The 15,092-nt window shown below is 37.4% G+C and overlaps 1 long non-coding RNA gene across 2 annotated transcripts; it reads right to left on the reverse strand.

The window, feature by feature from the left end:
- Positions 1-2,506: 2,506 nt before the first annotated feature.
- Positions 2,507-2,894, reverse strand: LOC111371352. 2 transcript variants are annotated; one of them, XR_002698556.1, is made up of 2 exons: positions 2,739-2,894; positions 2,507-2,609 (listed from the first exon to the last, which is right to left on the reverse strand). It is a non-coding gene; the product is annotated as an uncharacterized LOC111371352 (long non-coding RNA). The 2 variants fall into 2 exon arrangements; XR_002698557.1 differs by having other exon boundaries at positions 2,507-2,604; positions 2,739-2,866.
- Between the last annotated feature and the right edge of the window lie 12,198 nt (positions 2,895-15,092).

Raw genomic sequence — 15,092 nt, forward strand, 5'->3', positions numbered from 1 at the left:
TATTTTTTATTTTTCTTTTCTTTTTTTGGATTTATTTAAATGGAATGGTATTTTGAAAATTTTACATTAAAAATGGTGAAAATATGTAAAGAAATGTGGAAGGTAAGGGGGAAAATGTCAAAAAATGAAAAATATAAATGTTTTCCACAATAAACTTGAAAAGTAAGAACTTTTGTGTCAATTACCCTTAATATAATTACTTAAAGCAAAAGATGAAAAGTAAAAACATTACAAGTTTAGCAAGAGATCCTACACGGCAACATGTGATAATTACCCATTCGGAGGGCATTTTGGGTAATGAAGGTTTAAATATCACCATGGCAAGTGTGAACGCGATGAGTTTATCGAAGATTCCCTTTATCAATCACCGAGGAAGACTTCAATTTATTGGGCCTTCTCCAATCAGTTCAAATGTAAAACATAGGGCATATGTGAAGACCCACAGACTGCATTATTTTTTCATTATCCTTTTTTTCTTAATTTTTTAAACTATTTTTTTTACATTAAAAGATCCATCTTAACCATTTCAGATCTTATTTGATTCTCATTATTCCTCAAATACATTTTTCTATTTTCTTTCTTTCAAACCACTCATTATTCATTAAAATAATATTACACGTAAATAAAAAAAAATTCTTATTTTTCAATCACACATTTTTCATCAATTTACTATTCTAAAATGTATTTTTCATAAAATTGGGGCTCAAACACCCTCTCGATATACGAGAATCTTTCCAGTATTGTTGCCTAGTGAAATAATACACATCTATGAAATCCCTTAGCATAAGTTCTCCTACACTCAAAATTTGTTGTTGAAATATGATAGCACAAAATTACTCTGTGTCAATAGTGGACGATGAAATATTACTATGAAGGTGTTTGACATCCATTTTTATAGAAAAATGAGTTTTAAAATCTAGATTGATGGAGAGTGTATTGATGAAAAATAAGGAAATTTTTTTGATTTGCGTATAATATTATTTTAATAAAAAATTTGTAGTTAAAAAGAATGGAAAGAAAATTGTATTTTAATAAAAATGAAAATCAAACGGGGCCATTTATTTGGGGAAAAAAGGGCCTATCTATTTGGTTCCAAGAATATCATTTCAATCAAACATGTTTCTCGAGCGAAAGCATAATCCTTGAATTTCTTATCGACCACACATGGATGGGGACAAAAGTCTGGACAATAGTATAGTAAGTGAATATGTATTTTTAAGTCATCAACAAAGTAACTCGTGCTTTTGTGAAGAACCATTATCACTATAAATACTCTAAATTTATTGTTTATTAAAATTTCAATCAATGTTTTGAAAATAGGGCCGATCGGTTTAACCGGGAAAATCGGGAATCGGTCTAAAATTCGGTCCGATTTGCTTTAGAAACCCTTTAATTAAAAAATCGTTTGGGAACTCAACGGACCGGCCGATTTATGATAAAATCATGACCCGCAACCAATTAGAAGGGAATCGTGAAAAGAATGAAAACCCTTATTCAACTCCTCATCTTTCTTTCATTGTCTTCTTTTTTATTTTTTCCGAAATTTTTTTTGATAATTTCCAACGAAGGAAAAAATCTGCATTTGTTATTATATTGTCATTTCATTGAGTATAATATATTTTAAGAAACTGACTCAATTGTGTGATCGTTGAGTACAAAATAGTTAAAAAACCGACAAACATGATCTCATATGTATGAAATTTGCACTACAGACAACACAGTAAAACCCTATGTTCAGGATTCAATTCAGGCAAGCCCATAGGACACATAAGTAAAGGTGTTAAATGGGTAAAGCCGAACGACTCGGGTCACCAACCATCAGGTAGGCTCAGGCAGTTGGTCCCCTCCTGTGGATCAAGCTGAGCACGAGCCAGCTTCCTTTAAGAAAGTTGGGTTCAACTAGTCCCTCGGTGGAGTAAATGCTAGCTTATTTTATTTTATTTTTTTGCCAAAATTGCACTTTCACTTTCAAAAACATGAGAAGCTCACACGAGTTTTTTTTCCGCTCATGTCGAGCCCGCAGATCGCCTTCCGGGCAAGCCTAGTCGGCTGAGCTCACAAGTGGGGCCAGCCCCGCCCCACTTCCCACACCCACAAGAAGTGTCATACAACCATCGTGTTTTCAGCAGCTCCGATATTTCAGACTTTATTTAGATCAAATGTCTTGTTTCCATTTTTTGTCAAATCCAACCTACAAATTTTCAGAACTCAAAAATACTTCACTTTTCTGCTAAAACCTTAACTCCAAATCTTCATAACTCTATTCTCGATTGTTTCATTAAGTTATTCGGGATTCAAAAACTTGTATAGCTATGTGTAATTACTATTAACATCACGATAGATCTAAATTGATCGCGTTCATAAAACGTCAACTGACAAATCTGCAAATCTAAAATCTAAATTTCTCTATATTCCCAAAAAATAATAATAATAAATAAAATTGATTAAAACTAGGAAAGAGGTGTGAAACTCACGCAAGACGGAGCATGATGGGGGCGCAGTTCTTCTCGGAGATGAGGCCTCTGAGCTTCTTCTTGCATTTCTCAACGGCCTTCAGGTACTCCTCGTTCACAGTTGGGTACTTCTTCACCATTTTCAGCTTTTCTACACTTGGATTTATTCAACAGAAATAATCAAAATCACCAGAGAAAAAACACAAAAATACTAGCATTTCAACAAAAAGTCAAGGCAAGCAAAAACCAGACCGATAAATCCTGAGGTCAGAAAAGCAAACTAACCTTACAGTAAATGGATAAACCCAAGGAAGAACGAGTGTGCTAAGCACGAGTGAAACTGAGGACAGAAAGGCGTTTTAGGCAGTAAATAAATAGGGAGTGAAGGTTCTAGTAACTAAATGAGAAACGTTGGATTGAATTGATCGCACGGTCAATAATCTGGACAGCTGGGATTGGTGTGGATGGAATATACTATGGGCATTTTCATGGTAGGTGACGAATTAAAAACTGGGTTGGTGTGCAAATCGCAGGAGCGGACTTTTTGGAGCTATACTTGTCAACTGAAAATGACTAAATTGACCTTTTGGGCCTTCTCTCCATGAATTTCTACAATTGTATGCAAGTAAAAATTGTGTACGACGGGCAGTGCGAATCGTCATCTTTTGCAAGTCTGATTAGAAAATTCAAGGGCCCAGATTGTCTGCATCGTTAGTTGATTAGGGTGAGTAAAGAAAAAGAATTAAGCTCATTGTATAGAGGAAATATTCAGAAAGTATTACATATGTATAGGTGGCAACACTGCATCGACTTATTTATATATGTTTTTTGTTCACCAGCAAATGAAATTTTGTAAGACAATTTGTCAAAAAAAAAAAAAGATTAAATATTTATGTACACGTAATCAGATTGAAAAAGTATCAATTTATTTGTACTGTATGGGAAGTAATAGGAGTGATTAAACGCTTAAATTTCTTAAGACTTATAATTATTATCAATATATTATTCATGCATTTTATAAGATCAACGATTTATAAACAAAACTCATAAAATTTCCTTTCTTTGAACTTTTTCTCCGTCTTACAATCTTTCTTTGTAATCTCCAAACTATAAGTCTTCGCTTAATCCTTGGCTACAAGTAGTGTAATTTGTATTTTTTTTTTCTTTTTTCTTATTTGGCCAGAGAATTATATTAGTATGATTTTGTAATGTGATGGTAAAAAAATTGTTCTAATTAGTAGCTTATTTATAAAGTGGTGAAATAAAAAAATTTTGTGATATTAATATAAGGGTAATTGGCACAAAACGTCCATATCTTTCAAATTTTTAATGTAAAATGACCAATATACCTTCCTATTTAAATAAAACAAAAAATAATAATAAAATAAAGAATAAATTACAATCATACTCTTAAATATTTTTTAAAATGCAAGTGAATCCAAATAATTATTAAAAGACCTAATAGCACAAAACGTCTTACATTTGACATATACTGTGCAAAACATTTATACGTTTCAAATTGGTGAAAAATGACTTTTTCAGCAATAAAACGTGGAAATAGGGATAAAAACGAAAAAAAAATTGAAATGTAGCGACGTTTTCCACAATAAGTGTCAAACGTAGGGATTTTTTTACTATTAGGCCTTATTAAAATATTAAAAAAAAAAGAACCCTCTTTCTCTTCTCCTCCAAATGGGTCAACCACCTTAGAAGCTAAAAAACTCCAGCAAACTATCATACCATCAAAAAGTCCTCACTTCTTTCTATACATACCACCCAATATCCAACATTGAAAACTTCATGTCAATAGATATGTTCGGAATTGCAAGCCAAAATACCCAACTTGTAAATACAAATACTGACAGCATCACTTGTTTCAAAGAGACCCATGCCATTTTTAACACACTAATCGACTATACTCACTAGGGCACTTCTTTTCATGGTCAACAGATAATTTAGCGATATGGAAGTTAGGCGGTTTGGGCAATAATTGGTCGGAGTTTTTTCATTTCTAACGTAGCAGTCCCATTTGAAAAAGAAAAGAAGAGATAGTTTTTTTTTTTATTTTTAATATTTTAATAAGACCTAAAAGCAAAAAAAAAAATCCCAATGTTTTGACATTTCTTGCGGAAAACATTCATATGTTTCATTTTTTAACATTTCCGCAATGAAATGTGGAAATAGAAATGAAAACATCAAAAAAAATTAAATATAAGGACATTTTGCACACTATAGACCAAACGTATAGACGTTTTGTACTATTAGACCTTTTAATAATTATTTGGACTCAATTGTACTTTTTAAAATATTTAGGAGTAAGATTGCAATTTATTTTTTATTTTTCTTTTCTTTTTTTGGATTTATTTAAATGGAATGGTATTTTGAAAATTTTACATTAAAAATGGTGAAAATATGTAAAGAAATGTGGAAGGTAAGGGGGAAAATGTCAAAAAATGAAAAATATAGATGTTTTCCACAATAAACTTGAAAAGTAAGAACTTTTGTGTCAATTACCCTTAATATAATTACTTAAAGCAAAAGATGAAAAGTAAAAACATTACAAGTTTAGCAAGAGATCCTACACGGCAACATGTGATAATTACCCATTCGGAGGGCATTTTGGGTAATGAAGGTTTAAATATCACCATGGCAAGTGTGAACGCGATGAGTTTATCGAAGATTCCCTTTATCAATCACCGAGGAAGACTTCAATTTATTGGGCCTTCTCCAATCAGTTCAAATGTAAAACATAGGGCATATGTGAAGACCCACAGACTGCATTATTTTTTCATTATCCTTTTTTTCTTAATTTTTTAAACTATTTTTTTTACATTAAAAGATCCATCTTAACCATTTCAGACCTTATTTGATTCTCATTATTCCTCAAATACATTTTTCTATTTTCTTTCTTTCAAACCACTCATTATTCATTAAAATAATATTACACGTAAATAAAAAAAAATTCTTATTTTTCAATCACACATTTTTCATCAATTTACTATTCTAAAATGTATTTTTCATAAAATTGGGGCTCAAACACCCTCTCGATATACGAGAATCTTTCCAGTATTGTTGCCTAGTGAAATAATACACATCTATGAAATCCCTTAGCATAAGTTCTCCTACACTCAAAATTTGTTGTTGAAATATGATAGCACAAAATTACTCTGTGTCAATAGTGGACGATGAAATATTACTATGAAGGTGTTTGACATCCATTTTTATAGAAAAATGAGTTTTAAAATCTAGATTGATGGAGAGTGTATTGATGAAAAATAAGGAAATTTTTTTGATTTGCGTATAATATTATTTTAATAAAAAATTTGTAGTTAAAAAGAATGGAAAGAAAATTGTATTTTAATAAAAATGAAAATCAAACGGGGCCATTTATTTGGGGAAAAAAGGGCCTATCTATTTGGTTCCAAGAATATCATTTCAATCAAACATGTTTCTCGAGCGAAAGCATAATCCTTGAATTTCTTATCGACCACACATGGATGGGGACAAAAGTCTGGACAATAGTATAGTAAGTGAATATGTATTTTTAAGTCATCAACAAAGTAACTCGTGCTTTTGTGAAGAACCATTATCACTATAAATACTCTAAATTTATTGTTTATTAAAATTTCAATCAATGTTTTGAAAATAGGGCCGATCGGTTTAACCGTGAAAATTGGGAATCGGTCTAAAATTCGGTCCGATTTGCTTTAGAAACCCTTTAATTAAAAAATCGTTTGGGAACTCAACGGACCGGCCGATTTATGATAAAATCATGACCCGCAACCAATTAGAAGGGAATCGTGAAAAGAATGAAAACCCTTATTCAACTCCTCATCTTTCTTTCATTGTCTTCTTTTTTATTTTTTCCGAAATTTTTATCTTTTCCCCCTAGATTCTAATTAATTTAGGGATAACAATTATCTACTTTTCATATTTTGTAGTTTTTGAATAACAATTTTCATATTTGATAAGTGAAATTTATTGGATTTTGTACTTTTTTCTTCCCTGTGACATTGTTTGTTCATAGAAAGCTTGTGATGTTTGATACTTGGTGCTATTTGTAAATATGTCTAAATGGTTGTACTGTGCATTTGGAAGAGCAGGAACCTAACCTTTTCTCTACATAATTCTGTTATCTTACCCTTTATTCGTTGGCTGGATTATTGTTGACTTGTTTTTTATGAGGTTGAACATAAGCTAAACTGCTTTTGTTTCATTATTTAATATTTATAGATATCTCTCATTACAAAATTCTGCAGTACAAATATCCAGTGTAATCTATGAAATATTAATACTCTTCATTGTTTGACTTTAACAATGATTGTCGCTTACAAATTTGGTCTTCTGAAATGCAAATGATAATGGTGGTTTCTTGGAATCTTACTAACCATATGAAATACAAATCCTTTTCCTTGACTTTTAAAGCTTGGAATTAGTTATCATTTCTCGTGGAAGTGATCAAGGATTGAGACGTAGAGATGAAAACGATGAAGACAATATTTAACTTTTAAAATCTTTTATACTTATTGCACTTTCTAGATTCAATTATTACATAGGCATTCTTTATTGGTGATAGATGATGCAAAACTATGAAGTTTTTAATTTTAACTATTTCAATTTTCCATGTTGTTGACATTATTCACTTTTTGGATAAATTATTCATTTATTTTTTAATTTTTAAAAAAAATTTGGTTCGACTGAGATTCGAACCCTTTTCAACTCTTTGACCCTTGGCCCTTTTTAATTTTCGGGTTAACATCCAGTCCGATTTTCAAAATATTGGTTTCAATTATGATTTTATTTAAGCAATTGGTAAAAGGCATGCACACTGAATACTAAAGAAATTTGCAATTGAAAAAAAGAAAAAGAATGGTATTGCAATTTAAGAAAGAATATTACCCCTTGCACATAATGGCTTACACATAGATGATATGTTAAAAAGAGAGCGTGAAAGATTTTTTAATTAAAGAAAATAGTGACACAATCATATTTCATCATATTATGTGTATGTAAATCATTGTTTAAACCATTGCATGCCTGTAGCACAATAATTTAATTTTCCAAATCGAATCATCATCATTGAAAAGAGATTGATAATAAGTTTATAAATTGGTACTTAAGGTTTAGAGGCGTTATCTAATTTTTTGGTATGTTTTAGATCATTTTTATTACTTTTACGATTTCTGAAGGACTAAAGTGCAGTTTCAAGAAATGTATTTTTGCAGAATAAGTACATAAATTGGGTTATATTTATGGCCCTATTTGAACAACATTTTTTTAAAAAAAAATACATTTTTCAACAGTAATTTGATATCATCTCAACCACACATTCTTTAATAAAATAATATTACACGCAAATTCAAAACTTTTCCTTCTTTCTTAACCACACATTTCCTATCAATACACTATTCAAAAATACATTTTCATTCTAATAATGTGGCTCAAACAAGGGATATGTTTATAGGGAGTTTATGGAATGAGAACTACAATTAGGTCTCGATTGATTGCCATTATTGAAAAAATTTGTTGCTTTAAATAGTAAATTTTTAAAAAATGTGTGATTAAAAAATATGAAAATTTTTAGATTTACGTGCAAAATATATTTTATTATGTGAATGTGAGGTTAAAATGAATATGAAAATTAAAGATTTTTGTATTAAAGAAAGACGAACAAGGGCTTACTTGAGAATTGCCAAACCTGCAGAATCCCGTCCAAGCATTCCAACGTAATCCAAAACTTAGTCACCGGCCTCACGGCCCAGTACAACGTTCATAATCATAAAAATGTCCATGTCCATTCCATGTATACCCCTGTTTTGTTCTACTAAACATTATTATTATGATTATTTTTTAAATTTTGATAAAGACTGATAAAATGTGCAATTAAACATTGATAAAGTTGGGAAAAAATGAATTTTAAGAAATTGGGGCTAACAGATGGCAATAGTGTTACGCCCTTATCTGAACCACCTCGGAATGTTCAGCACCACACACTTCGATTTGATAGACACCCACCCAAAGTGGTTTCGAAGTGATCTCCCCAATGTCAACGACCTGCTATCACAATGCGAGACATAAACGATTCTGTCGAACTGACCGAAGCGCCCTCGCCCAGGATGTCTTGGCGAAATACACTCCGGGGACCTCTGTCAGAAGATACGCTGCCAATTTCAGAAGGAGATCTTTGTCAAGATCCTTCCTGCCCCTAAGGTTAAATTGATTTGACGTCTCCGTGAGGATAATTGATGTGACTTATCAACTTTATATCAACTCAACTCGGGAGAAGCAATTACTCACCCACTTTACAGACGCGGCTAATTGACGCCTATGAGCAGACACCTCATACCGTCCGATGTATACACGTGCCTCACATCCAACGGTTCATCCCACCTATAAATACCCAAGAGTTGGCAAGAAGCAAAGGTAATAAAACTCTTACTGGATAGCACTCCATAACAATATATATATATATATATATATATATATTATCCTCCCCTTTATTATTTTGCACAACCCCTGAGTACTGTTTCAACCACCTGAACCTGACTTGACTGTCGGAGTGTATACGGCTGCCACCACCCCCGCTGGTCCCGGTCGTGTGCGTCTGACAGTGCGTTGATTGTGCGTAGGGAGGAATACGTGGAGTAGCTCTCGGTTGGCCACGTGGAAAGTCCAATTTTCGAGGTCAACAGATTGACGCCGTCTGTGGGAAATATTTCCTATTCAAAATTCTGCACTCTCTACCGGAGAGATCATCGAAAAACTAGCGACTAACCCTAAAAAGGGCACGTTCTTGAAAAAGAACAAAGTCGAGTTATAATCCAAGTTCTCACCACCATTGAAAAAGGAGATAGGATGAGTTATAGCCATGAAGACGACAACCCCATGAGAGAGGCCTCTGAAGAGGAGGTGCTCCATAACAATGTTACTCACCAGAGACCCCATCACCGGCATCGCCGAGGTATAAGAACAGTCATGATCACTGAAAGAATGACTCAAAAAACTGCGGGCATGAGAGACATCATGGAAGAGCAGGAACCTAACCTTTTCTCTACATAATTCTGTTATCTTACCCTTTATTCGTTGGCTGGATTATTGTTGACTTGTTTTTTATGAGGTTGAACATAAGCTAAACTGCTTTTGTTTCATTATTTAATATTTATAGATATCTCTCATTACAAAATTCTGCAGTACAAATATCCAGTGTAATCTATGAAATATTAATACTCGTCAAAGCCACATCTTATGTACAAGGGAACCAGCCATCAGAACCACACTTGGGGGACAATTACCCTCAAGAATATGAGGAACAGAGGTCGGTAAGCGTCTTCGACCGAATTGGGGAGGATCCTAGCAATAAAGTCCGCCCAGTGAGAAGATTAGTTCAGCTAGACCAGGAACAAGAATAGGCTCCTCCTCCTCCTAGAAATAGCAGGGACAGGACCTAGTTAATTGGGAGATACGAGGAAAAGCACCTCCACCTCCTCAGAACATTCAAGATGATGATGAGTCAGATGGGCCCTATCGTTCTTATGAGATTGACGACGACGATGATAACCTCCCTTTCTCAAGGAAAATCCGAAACTTCCCAATGCCAGCAAATTTCATGCTCCCTAAGATCCCCAAGTATGAAGGAAAGGGGGACCCGGTGAAGCACCTTACCAAGTATATGACACAAACGAGTCTCAGGGGAGCCTCGCCTGCTTTGAAATACAGAGCCTTCCATTTAACACTAGGCGGAGCCGCCGAAGTGTGGTACAGCAGGCTTTCTCCCCTAAGCATTAGAAGTTGACTAAATTTGAAGAAGGCATTCTTAAATCAGTACCTCTCGTGAAGAGAATGAGAGGTCCCAGTGCAACACCTGCAAGACATGAGGCAAGCCTCTTGATATGTTAAAAAGAGAGCGTGAAAGATTTTTTAATTAAAGAAAATAGTGACACAATCATATTTCATCATATTATGTGTATGTAAATCATTGTTTAAACCATTGCATGCCTGTAGCACAATAATTTAATTTTCCAAATCGAATCATCATCATTGAAAAGAGATTGATAATAAGTTTATAAATTGGTACTTAAGGTTTAGAGGCGTTATCTAATTTTTTGGTATGTTTTAGATCATTTTTATTACTTTTACGATTTCTGAAGGACTAACCTCAGACACAGGTAAGTCGAGGACCCGCAGCACACCTTGTTACTCAACAATGGACTCAGGCAGGACACACAATAGCTCCACCTCCGGGCAAGCACTGGCTTCCGCCACACTAAATGCAGTGCTGGTATTGGTATATGAGAATGCTTCTGGCGAAGCGGGGCCATCAAAAAGAAACGATAGCAAGAAAAAGAAGAAGAAGCGATCGAACAGGCCCTTGGAAGGAGCAAGGTTTTGCACTTTTCATCAACTCTATGGGCATGACACCAACGAATGTAGGGACGCTCCTCGACGTTTAGACTAGAGTGACCCACATCCCTCCAGGAGGAATGAATATCCTCGCAGATTAATCTCCCCAAACAGGGGAGATCGAAGGCACAGAGAGCAGTCACCCCGGAGAAGGGAATCAAGGGACCAAGGGAAGTCCATGCAGAGAGATCAAGCCCCATTTTCTGGGGGCCAAATCATCAGGGAAATCGACACCATCATTGGGGGACCCTACATCGGTGGCAACACCAGGAATGCCCAAAAGAATTATACAAGGGAAGCAAAGGACCCACCAATGATCACTTACATTGTCAATGAGTCCCAAGAGGCTAACAGGATGGCCCCAATTACCTTCTCCCAGGAAGATGAGCAAAGAGTTCACCATCCCCATTGCGACGCACTGGTTGTGAGAGCCGTAGTAGCCAAAAAGGTACTCAAACGCATGCTCGTCGACAATGGCAGTTCGGTGAACATACTGTTCGGCTCCACCTTTGACAAAATGCAGATTGAACATGTGTTGATCCCCATGACCGACCCACTATTCGGATTTACTAGGGACAATATCGTCCCACAAGGGCGAATCACTCTGCCCGTCGAGATGGGTTCGGCACCCCTAGTGGCCCAACACTTCATGGAATTCTTACTGGTAGACTAGAGATCGGCTTATCATGGAGTATTGGGCAGACCCGCTTTGAAAGATCTTTAGGCCGTCACATCTATCCACTACTTGTGTATGAAATTCCCAACTGAACATGGGATTGCAACAGTCCGAGGCGATCAGATGGGCTCCAAGGCATGCTACTTAAACTCCCTGCGAAAGTCGGAGCCCCGGACTGTCAATGTAATCCTAACTAAGGTTCCCACTGAAACCGATACAGACGTGGAAATGCTCGACGCCCCTGAGCAAGGGCAGACCTCTGAACAAGAGGAAGACGTCGACATGGAAGAGGCCCCTGAACAAAGGCACCCTCTTGATGAGTTAGATCCCCAAATAATTGACTCTGAACCAAACGCAACCCCAATGGAAGAACTGAAAATTTTCTCCGCCAACTCAGAAGACCCTAAATCAGGTCTTGAGTATAGGGAAGGCACTGTTCCCCGAAGTAAAAGAAGAGATGATAAGCTTCTTGAAGAGGAACTTAGATGTCTTCGCTGGAAGTATGAAGACATGGTACGAATAGATCCAAAGATCAGTTGCCACCATCTTAATATCAACCCCTCTTGTGCCCCCATCGATAGAAGAGACGTGCCCTCAACCCGGAGAGGTACGAGGCACTGAAAGACGAAGTGAACAAACTTAGCCGCAGTGGCTTCATAAGGGAAGCCATCTACCCGAAGTGGATATCCAATCCGGTCTTGGTGAAAAAACTCAGCGAAAAGTGGAGGGTGTGCGTAGACTTCACAAACTTGAATAAGGCATGCCTTAAAGACAGCTTCCCATTTCCAAGGATAGATCAACTTGTGGATTCCACTGCTGGACACGAACTGCTGAGCTTCATGGATGCATATTCAGGGTACAACCAGATACCCATGTTCCGACCTGATGAGGAAGCTACGTTGTTTATTACGGACAGAGGTATGTACTGTTACAAAGTCATGCTCTTCGGATTGAAGAACGTCGGAGCTACATATCAAAGACTGGTAAAATGATGTTTACTGAACTCATTGACAAAACCATGGAGGTCTACGTGGACGACATGTTAGTCAAAAGCCTCCGAGCAGCCGAACACATAAGTTACCTCGGTCAAACTTTTCAGATACTTAGAAAATATAAGATGAAGTTGAATTCCCTCAAATACACTTTTGGAGTGACTTCGAGTCAGTTCTTAGGATATATTGTCAATCAAAGGGGAATTGAAGCAAATCCAGTGAAAATAATGGCCTTGTTAGAGATAAGGTCACCTCAGAAATCAAAAGAGGTCCAAAGCCTTAAAGGTCGGATAGCCGCACTCAATCGCTTCATCTCCAGAGCCACAAACAAAAGTTTGTCTTTCTTCAATGTGCTTAAACAAGGAAAGAAGTTCCAATGGACTTCTGAATGGGAGGAGGCCTTCCAGGCGCTGAAAAAGCACCTCGGAGAGGCACCCCTCCTTTTGAAACCTCAACCAGATGAGTCACTACTGCTATACTTAGCGGTTTCGGATGTGGCGGTCAACGTCGTCCTAGTCAGAGAAGAAAGAGAGCACCAGCTGCCAATGTACTACGTTAGCAAAGCACTTCTCCCAACTGAAACACGCTACCCAGATATGGAGAAACTGGCACTCGCCCTTATCAAAGTCTCAAGAAAACTGAGACCATACTTGCAAGCCCACCCAATCGAAGTTTTCATCAACTTCCCATTGAAGCAGGTGATGCAAAAAATAGACGCATCAGGACGCCTACTAAAATAGGTAATTGAGCTCAGTGAGTTCGATCTATTGTTCCGATCTCGAGACGCCATCAAGGGCCAAGCCCTTGCAGATTTCATGGTTGAGTTTGCCAAAACCCTAAAAATGGAGGCGACAATGGAACCAGCCGAGCCCCGCACATGGAAACTGTTCGTAAATGGGTCCTCGGGAGAGACTGGCTCCGGGGCAGGGATCGTCTTGGAAAGCCCGGAAGGCCACAAGCTAAACTGCGCAGTAAGGTTCGACTTCAAAGTCTCGAACAACGCCACTGAATACGAGGCTCTTCTGGCAGGTCTCAAACTTGCTAAAGAGATGCAGGTCAGAAGACTCCTGGCAAGCAGTGATTCTCAACTTATAGTGAATCAGGTCAATGGGAACTTCGCGGCCAAGGACAGTAGCATGGTCGCATACTTAAAGTTGGTTCTGGACCTAGTTCCTCATTTTGAAAGGTTCAAACTGACTCAAATCCCCCGCCTAGAAAATACACTGCAGACACCCTATCAAAACTGGCCAGCAGCAAGGATTTAGAGCTGCTAAAGGTTGTCCATATCGAACACTTATCAAAGCCCTCCACCTCCGGAGGTGAAGAGGTACTATGGATAGAAGGCACCCCATTATGGATGCAGCCTATCATCGCCTATCTAAAAGATCAATCACTGTCTACCTCTAAAAATGAGGCGCGAAAGTTAAGACGAAGGGCTGCACACTTCGTTATACAAGAAAATACTCATTACAAGAGAGACTTCGCCTCGCCACTTCTCCGATGCGTGGGAGGCGAAGAAGCCACATACATACTTCAGGGAAACCCATGAGGGAATTTGCGGAAATCACTTCGGAGGAACGGCTCTGGCACACAAGGTTCTCTGCCAAGGCTACTTCTGGTCGACCTTGAAAAGGGACGCTTGCCAGTTTGTCCAGAAATGTGACAAGTACCAGAACTTATCAAATATTCAAAGGCAGCCTTTTCAGAACCTCTCAGTAGTAACCAGCCCTTGACCATTCTCCAAGTGGGGTATTGACTTCATTGGTCCACTTCCCAAAGGAAGAGGAAACACAACTTTCACCATTGTCGCTATTGACTACTTCACTAAATGGGTCGAGGCCGAATCTCTTGCCAAGATCACCGACGCAAACACTACTAAATTCATCTGGAAGAACATCATTTGTAGGTTCGACATTCCCCACTTCTTAGTGTCCGACAATGGAAGAGAGTTCGACAACAGGAAGATGCGAGAATTATGCGACGAGCTAGACATAAAGAAGGACTTCTCAATGCCTTATCACCCTCAAGCAAACGAACAAGTGGAGGCAGTGAAAAAGACTATTAAGCACACCCTGAAAAGGAAGCTTGACACCTCAAAGGGGGCTTGGGTGGACGAACTCCCCCACGTCCTCTGGGCCATCAAAACATCTAGCCGAACTGCAACAGGAGAAACACCATTCTCAATGACCGGAGCCGAGGCCATGAGCCCGGTCGAGGTCGAGGTCTCATCACACCGTCGGATACATTTCAATGAGATCAGAAACGATGAGGCTCGAATAAGCGAACTCCACCTCCTTGAAGAAAGAAGGGATGCTTCCCAAGTGAACTTGGCAAAATATCATCGAAAAATGACCGCTATTATAACCCTAGGGTAAAAAATAGAACTCTTCGATTAGGGGACCTCGTCCTAAGAAAGGTCTTTCCATCTTCAAAACCAATAGGATCCAGAGTGTTTGGACCTAATTGGGAGGGCTCTTACCGCATTCGTAGAGAGTCCTGACCTGGCACTTTCAAAATTGAAAAAATGGCAGGAAAGACACTACCTCATCAATGGAACATCGAACACCTGAG

This window comes from Olea europaea, chromosome 22, assembly GCF_002742605.1.
Source record: "Olea europaea var. sylvestris chromosome 22, O_europaea_v1, whole genome shotgun sequence".
NCBI lineage: Eukaryota > Viridiplantae > Streptophyta > Magnoliopsida > Lamiales > Oleaceae > Olea > Olea europaea.